The following is a 9,332-nucleotide window of genomic DNA, read 5'->3' as shown; positions in this document are numbered from 1 at the left end:
GGAGTGAACTAGCGGAAGAGAAGAAGAAGAAGAAAAACAATTATGTTGTCTACATTAGGGATAAAAATATTTTTTTTGCAATTATAAAATTAAAGTTCAGGGGAAAAATTGGTCAATTATAAAAGTTTAGGGGGAGTAATTGGCTAAATTTAGTTTATAAAGAAATTGACAGCTCCATACAAATTCGAGAGAAAAATCAACAAATATCTCTCGAAGCAAAACTGCCCTTTTTGATAAGAAAGTTTGGATTTGTAAGTTATCATTAAATTTGTTCATATTGCTTTAAAAAATTAGTCTAAAAATTAAGAGTAATACTAGACAGACTAAATTTGTAAATTAAATAATGTGTTACTAATAAAAAACAAACACGTTAAAGGTAATGTTAAGGAGACAAAATTTTTAGACAAAATTTTGTAAACTAAATTACTCAAGTGTTGGTAAATGTGCTCATTCCTATTAGTGATACATCATTTAGTTTGTAAATCTTTTTTACAAATTTAGTTTCCCTAACATTATCCGCACGTTTGTAGACATCGAAATTTCGGTAAATAAATGTTGACCGATAAATCAAAGTGTCAACGCTCATGTATTACATAAATTTTACACGTAGCGTGTGACTCAACGAAAATTGAAATGAGTTGGAAAAGTCATCAAATAGGACACGTGTCAACACTTGGCAGAAACGACTTATTTCATCTGGGATATTATATTCAAAATTAAGCCTTGGAAAATTCTATAAATACAAGCCCATTTCATTCATTTGGGAGGAACCAAAAATCATTAGGCAAAACTCTTGAAGCTCTGAAGCTCTGAAACTCCGAAGCTCTCAAGCATCCAGGTTCCCGAAGAATCAAGAAAGCGTTCTTCGTTCATCGTTCTTCCAAGATCAAGCCCGACGGCCCTTGGATCAACAATCATCCACCTTCAAGCCCAAGCCTCAACGGCCCCTTGAAGAAAGCGTTCATCGTTCATCAACTGTTCATCCTCAAGGATCAAGCCCCAACGGCCCCTTTGGATCGACAACACCAACAAATCCGCTCATCCGCTGTTCATCAAGCCCAAGCCCCGACGGCCCTTGAAGAAAGCGTTCATCGTTCATCACTGTTCTTCGAGATCAAGCCCAAAAGCCCTCGAAGATCCGTTCAAGCCCAAAAGCTCTCGAAGATCCGTTCGTCACTGTTCTTCGAGTTCAAGCCCAAAAGCCATCGGAAATCCGTTCATCACTGTTCTTCGAGATCAAGCCCAAAAGCCCTTGAAGATCCGTCAATCACCATTCTTCAAGATCAAGCCCAAAAGCCCTTGAAGATCCGTTCATCCTCGTTCATCCAAGATCAAGCCTCAACGGCCCTTGGATCAATCGCACATCCCACAAATCAACACCTTACGGAGATCGAATCAGAGGATCAAAATAGAGAGAGATTGTAACCCAAAATCATCAAACACAAATATTTTGTTTGTGCACGTTGTTCTTGTCTCTTTCGTTTCAGGAATTTTCCGTGTTCACAACGTTAATTAACACTTAACTGATAATTCAATTATCAACTTCTATGTCATTTAATTTACTAAATTTAATTTGAATATATAGTCTTTCTACCTAGCATTATCCTTTACTAACATGGTCTTTTTTGTTCACATTACTTTTGGCCAATTTGGTCGTGGGGACGGACATGATTGGAAATTGATCATTTTTATCCGAGTTTTAAGAGTTCTGAATGATTCTTCGGTGAAGCTGTTTAATTTGAGTGGGTGTGTTTGTGTTTAAATTTTGAGATTTATATTTACGATTAAACAGATTTAGAAATTTAATGGTAATAAAGTGGTGAATGTTATCGTCATTTTAAGGTGATTGAGCTAAAATACTTTGCAGTATGATTAGTTCAGTTTTAACGGAAGGCAGAAGACTCGAGAGGACGATGCCTAACCTTTTGACTATTTAGAGTGATTGGGATATAAACAGTCGACATATATTTCTTTCTTTGATCTTCAGGGAGGATAATAAGTAGACGACATATGCGTCGTACTCGAACAAGATACGTAACAATGGATCAGGATCCTTTCCTGAGCAGATGGAGAGGATCCTCCTGACCAGGTCCATCAGGCTGTTCAATTTTTATCCAACGGCTATAATTATTATAACTTTTAGGGGAACCCACTATTTGTAGTCGTTGGATAAAAATTGAACGGCCCAATATGTCTGGTCAGGAGGTAACAATGGATTGGTGATGACTGCTCACCTATTTTAGGATTGCCACATAACCAAAATGAGTGGAAAGCTGGTACCACTTCACCAAGCACACCGTTGTTTCACTGTGAAAAAGTTTCTTTCTTATAATACTTTTCGAATGTTCTAAAAATTCTCATTGCCTCGTATGCGACTTGGCGCTAAGCGGTTAGTCATCATCCTCAATTAATCTCAAAGAGTTTGGAAATTAAGAAATTGCATTTAGACCTGTCAATGCGCTCGTCTAACTCACTCAGACACTCGCCTGATTAGCGTTTAATGCTTTTTAGAACTTTACCTCTATGTTTTAACTATTCTATTCTTCCATAAGGTGCTGATATGAGTTAGGTAAATTTTCTAGAGGCGAAATTTAAATCCCTTCCTCCATCATTTTCATAAAAACGCCTGAAATGAAATTGTAGTGTAAGAGAGGAAACTACTTTGCTAAATGACATAATTCACATTAATAAAATAATTATTTTAACAAGCCCATAACATTTGGAAAGGGATCATCTCCGGATCTCTTCCTCCTAATCCATCAAATCAGAAAATTCATGCCGTTGAAAATTGATCAAACGGCTACAAATAGGGGGTCACTTTAAAAGTTATAATAACTTCAACCGTTGGATCAATTTCAACGGCACAGATTCCCTAATTTAGTGGATTAGGAGGAAGGGATCCAGAGAGTATCCTTTCCATAGCATTTGATGCTTGTGAGTTAAGCGGGTCACATATGAGCCATGACCATATGACTGTTCAAGGGACGTGTCGTTCATCATTTTACACATAGTGTATGCTTTGGTTGTGAGACTGACATGTATGCTTGTTTTGGGTTTGTGCATGTACCACTCGAAAGATGCAGTTCTTGAAGGAGGAATTCTATTCAACAAGGCCTATGGAATGACTGCTTTCCAGTACCATGGTACTGACCCTAGATTCAACAAGGCCTTCAACCGGGGAATGGCCGACCACTCTACCCTTACCATGAAGAAACTTTTGAGATCTCCAAAGGCTTTGAGGGCCTCACATCCATTGTTGATGTTGGCGGTGGCACCCGCGCTGTCGTTAACATGATCATTTCTAAGTACCCCTCGATTAAGGGTATTAATTTCGACTTGCCTCATATCATAGAAGATGTTCCCCAATATTCTGGTATGTTCTTCAATTCTGATAATGTTTGAAGTACAATTACTTAAAAAGCATTCACCTTTACCTCGATCTTTCTCAAGTTTGATTTCTCCTCATCTAATATTGCTTATGTTTGTACTATTTATCCTTTTTCCTGATGAATATGAGATCTATGGATGTTTGATATAGGTGAAGAGCATGTTGGAGGAGACATGTTTGTAAGTGTTTCAAAGGGAGATGCAATTTTCATGAAGGTGAGTTATTATTTATCAAAAAGAGAGTCGATGACTATTTTGTAGTAATATCAATTTCTTATTGAAGAAAGTTGAGGTTCCACCATAATATCAATTGGCAATATAGGGAGTAGTCTAAACTCTTATAAGTTTGTGTCATGTCTCTCCTCCCATTAATGTGAGACTTATTCTCAACACGCCCCTCACATATGTCGAATTTTCAAGTCTAACACGTGAACAACACATTGGCGTGACGTGGGCTGCATGTCCCTCCTCCCATTAATGTGAGACTCATTTTCAACACACCTTCTCACGTGTGGCGAATTTTCAAGTCTAACAAGTGGACAACACATCGGCGTGACGTAGGCCGCGTGTGGCTATTAGGCTTCAGCAGTGGGACAACATGCTCTAATAACATGAAAAAAGTTGAGGTTCTACCATAAAACCAATTGGCAATATAAGAAGTAGCCCAACCCTTTATAAACCCGTGTAAGATCTCTCCTCCTATTAATGTGTGACTCATTCTCAACACTTAAGCTTAGTTTCTTAATATATTTGGAACTACTATCAAATTGCCTATGCAATCTCACAGTGGATTTGTCATGAATGGAGTGACGAGCATTATTTGAAATTTTGAAGAACTGCTATACCGCGCTACCCGACAATGGGAAGGTGATTCTTGCAGTAGCTCCGGACAGCAGCTCCGGACAGCAGCCTTGCCATCAAGGGAGTTGTCCATATCGACGTGATCTTGTTAGCTCACAACCCCGGTGGAAAAGAGAGGGCGGAAAAGGAGTTTGAGGCCTTGGCTAAGGGATCTGGATACCGAGGCTTCCGAGTCATCCGCTCCGCTTTCAACACCTATGTCATTGAGTTTCTTAAGAAGAATTGAGTATAACTTTGCCAGTGGTATGCTGCCATCTGCATCCATATTGTTTGGTTTCTGATATGGTGATCGCATCTGGAATTTTCACCATAAGTAGATTTTCATATGTTACGAAAAAATAGTTATAATAAAGTGATTTTCTGTTGCTTGTATGTCATAAATTTGGATTCATACCCATCCAATGGGGTCTAAAACATGAGAAAATCTGGTGTACGATAGACTGATCACGTGTAAGTGCTGCCACGAACACAAAATATTCAGGACCTTATGTATTTCTCATCACCCAAGCTTACCTGTCAATAGGGATCAAAATGTAGCTTCGTTCTTCTGCCCTGAAGACGATGCTCTGATAAGCCCAGCAAAAACTCTCACAGAGAATGGATATGTAGCCATATATAGAGGCTACACCTGCACTGAGTATTATAAGAAGTGAGAATGGATATGTAGCCATATATAGAGGCTACACCTACACTTTGTATTACAAGAAGTTTTGGACTCGGGACTACAAGAAAGGACATGGTTTGGACATTTCAAGACCCATGGTTGATATTCATGTAAAGAATCAGCTTTTAAGGTTTCAATTTTAAGGTATGATATGATAATTATTATGTGAATATGCTTAAAGAATCGACGGAAAAACCTCATTTCTTCAATTTTCTTTAGCTTTGTTTGAATTTCAACAATTGGATAGTATTCGAGTTTGAATTCACTATCTGATACTTATAACCTAAAGTCAAAGATCCAAAATGCTATTTTTTTACTTAAGCAATCAACCCTCAACGAAAAAGATTAAAGTTAATAAAATTGATGGCGAGTGTATGGTTTTTCATGTTGGGAAGTCAATGATATCATTCCTGATATCTTGGCTTAGTTTCAGAAAACTATTTTGTAAATTGTTTGTAATTTATTTGAGAATATTTGTAAAACCTAGAATATAGGCTAGGTTACTTTTTCGGCAAGATCTCTCTTTGTATAAAGTCTCTTAGTATCAATTGAAGAAATTATCTTCTGCAAAATATTCTTTGCACGTTTTTACATGGTATCAAGAGCTAGGCTGAAAACCTAGTTCATTCCGCTGCCTTTTGTTTCTATGTTATTTTCGCATATTCTTTTCCGTCGTTTGCCATGGCCACCGACGCTGTTTCTGGAAACAATTCTGATACAAAGGCTAATGTTTCCAACCCTTTTTTTATTCATCATTCTGATCATCCAGCCATGATGCTGGTTTCGAAGCCCTTGAATGGGGATAATTATTCAACTTTGTCTCGTGCTATGAAGATCTCCTTGAGTGCCAAAAACAAACTTGGCTTTGTTGATGGCACTGTCATGCAACCTTTTGTCAAGACCAAGCCGGACGATCACGCTTCATGGCAAAGATGCAACGACATGATTGTAGCATGGATTATTAATTCCATTGACTCGAATATTGCTAACAGTATCCTTTATATGACTAACGCTCATGCAATTTGGGAGGAATTGCGCGAGCACTATTGTCAAAGTAATGCTCCTCGAATTTTTCAACTACAACGAGACATTGCTGCACTTACAAAAGATTAACTCTCTATTGCTGCATATTACACGAAGATGAAAAGTTTATGGAATGAGTTGTCGTCCTATAGTGATTCCATTTCTTGCACTTGTGGAGCACAGAATGAGAGGAACAAGTTGATGCAGTTTCTCATGAGACTTAATGACTCCTATAGTGCTGTTCAAGGGCAGCTTCTGTTGATGAATCCTCTTCTAACTGTTCGTCAAGCCTATGCATCGATTTCCTAGGAGGAGAAGCAAAGAAGCCTTGCCTCTTGTCGAGTTACTACAGGCACATCAACCATGGTTGTGCGTCGAAATGGTTCAAAGTCTTCTAATCGCAAACCCTTGCATTGTAGTCATTGCGATCAAGACTACCATACCATTGATACCTACTATCAACTTCATGGGTATCCACCAGGACACCGTTTGCATAAGGTTAAACCACAGAAAGGGAACCATCGTCTTAAGACGGAGCGGGGTTTTTCCTCGGCGAATCATGTCTCAGAAAATACAGCCACCAAATAGGAGATGCAGTCAGTCATGTGTGGGCTTTCTGATGCCCAGTTTCAATAGATTCTTCACATCATGAATGCTCAGGGCAGTGATGAACAGCCACAGGCCAATGCCACTAAGACAGGTTTGTCGAATCCCTCTTTGCATCTCCATCGATGGATAGTCGATAGTGGTGCAACGAATCATATCATTTCCTCACCAGAATTGCTTATTGTTGGTGTTAAAAATGAGCAAATGTCTCTTGTTTTGTTACCCAGTAGAGAGAAAGCCCGCACATTTTCCATCGGTCACATTCCTTTGAGTTGTACTTTTAGATTGCAGGATGTGTTATGTGTGCCTACCTTTAAAGTATATTTGATGTCAGTAAGTCGTATTACGAGTGGATTACATTGTTCAGTAACATTTTTTCCTTCTTGGTGTGTTATGCAAGACCTAACGACGAGGACGGTGATTGGTTTGGGTAAGCGAAGAGGCGGGTTGTACTACTTGGTGGTCTTGGCTCCTGTGCGGTGTCAGCATCCTCGGTGGTTCTACAACCTTGTGCTTTCACCTACGGAGCTATGGCATCGGTGTTTGGCTCACTTGTCAACCCCTCGTTTAGATTTCATGTCCAAACAATTGTTACATTTCCCTTTTGCATCTAATAATGCTTGTGATATTTGTCCTTTAGCCAAGCAACATCGATTACCTTTTAGTGTTAGTTTTATTTCTTATAATAAACCCTTTGTTTTGATTCATTGTGATATCTGGGGACCCTTTAAAATTGCATCTACTTCTCGAGCAAAGTTTTTTCACCATTGTAGACGATTATTCTCGCTTCACATGGATTTTCCTTATGCAACACAAAAATGAAACACAATCTATTCTCAAGAATTTTTTTTCTTTTGTCAAAACTCAATTTAATACTTCTATTCGTCAAATCCGTGTTGACAATGGTGGGGAATTTTTTTCCCTTCGTGATTTCTTTAAAGATCATGAAGTGATTTACCAACATTCTTGCATTTATACGCCTCAACAAAATAGGGTCGTAGAACGCAAGCATCAACATATACTTGAAACTGCTCGTGCCTTGCGTTTTCAAGCTAATCTTCCCCTCCATTTTTGGGGTGAATGTGTGATCACATCCATTCATCTCATTAACCGTCTTCCCACACCCATTCTTTCCAAGAAAACGCCTTTTGAATGTTTATATTCTAAACCTCCTACTTTTTCACACCTTAGAGTCTTTGGTTGCCTTGCTTTTGCCATTGACGACAATGTTAATCACAAATTTTCTCCTCGTGCCCACAAGTGCATTTTTATAGGATATCCCATTGGTTAGAAAGCCTACAAATTATATAATCTCACCACTCACCAAATCTTTACCAGTCGTGATGTTATCTTCCATGAAAATATTTTTCCTTATCAAACCTCACCTTCTCCATCTTCCCCTCAACCTGTGTCTTCTCCTACCCCACTTATTTCACCTCACTTACCTGATCTCGCGTCACCCTCCGTTATCCACCCATCTAACCCTATGATTCCACTTGAGTTGTCCCTTTCTGCTGATGCCGCATCTCTCGCGCCTCCTTCTCCTGCAACACTTTCTGCATCTGCCGTTCCTGACCTCACCCTGTCAGCGCCTGCTCCTGCTCCGGTGCTCCGTGGCTCTAGCCGTCATTCTTCTCCGCCACCTAAGTTATGTGATTATGAGTGTCCTACTCTCAAGCTTACCCAATCCTTTCCTCCATCGTCTTCGTCATCTGGTCCCACTCCAGGTACACGGTATCCATTCGCTAATTACCTTACTTACCATCGTTTCTCAACTGCATAGCAATCTTTCCTTGCCCATATTACTCAACAGGTTGAACCCCAGAGTTATGAGGAAGCTACTCATTTTCCTCATTGGCAAGCTGTCATGACTTCTGAATTAGAGGCATTGGAAGTTAACCACACTTGGTCTCTTACTCCTCGTCCTCGTGGCAAAACTCCCATTGGCTGCCGTTGGGTTTACAAGATTAAGCACCGTTATGATGGCTCCATTGAGCGTTATAAGGCAAGTTTGGTTGCCAAGGGCTATACCCAGCTTGAAGGTGTTGATTTCCATGACACGTTTTCTCCCACTACCAAAATGGTCACTATTTGGTGTTTATTGGTTCTTGCTGCTTCTCGGCAGTGGTCTCTTCATCAGTTAGATGTTAACAATGCTTTTTTTTTTTCATGGTGACCTTCATGAAGAAATTTATATGACTCATCTTCCAGGTCTTCGGCGACAGGGGGAGAACTTGGTATGTCGCCTTAGCAAGTCTTTATATGGGTTAAAACAAGCTTCTAGTTAATGGTTTGCAAAGTTTTCTGACTCGATTCAATCCACTGGTTATGTACAATTTAAAGTTGACTACTCTTTATTTACCCGGAAACAAGGCAAGTCTTTTACAGGCCTCCTAATTTATGTTGATGATATTTTGATTATAGGCAATGATTCGAGCCTAAAACGGTTCCTTAATGGTCGTTTTAAAATCAAGGATCTTGGCAATTTGAAGTACTTTCTTGGGATTGAAGTATCACGTTCTAAGAAAGGGATCTTTATTTCCTAACGGAAGTATGCTTTAGAAATATTGAAAGATGGAGGTTTTTTGGGAGCTCGCCCCGTCGAATTTCCCATGGAACAGAATCTTAAGTTATTAGACAATGGTGCAATCCTCAAAGACCCGACAAAATATAGAAGATTGGTGGGGCGTCTGATATACCTAACAATCACTAGGCCGGATATAACCTATTTCGTGCATGTGTTGAATAGGTTTATGCATGAGCCTCGCACACCACACATGGAAGCAGCCCT

At 39.3% G+C, this 9,332-nt stretch overlaps 1 pseudogene; it reads left to right on the top strand.

Annotated features, from left to right (window-relative positions):
* The first annotated feature begins 3,061 nt into the window (after nt 1-3,061).
* On the top strand, nt 3,062-4,474 carry LOC126630319 (caffeic acid 3-O-methyltransferase-like; annotated as a pseudogene).
* Nucleotides 4,475-9,332: the final 4,858 nt, after the last annotated feature.

Source organism: Malus sylvestris, chromosome 7 (assembly GCF_916048215.2).
Source record: "Malus sylvestris chromosome 7, drMalSylv7.2, whole genome shotgun sequence".
NCBI lineage: Eukaryota > Viridiplantae > Streptophyta > Magnoliopsida > Rosales > Rosaceae > Malus > Malus sylvestris.
This window is presented reverse-complemented; position numbering and strand designations above follow the sequence as displayed.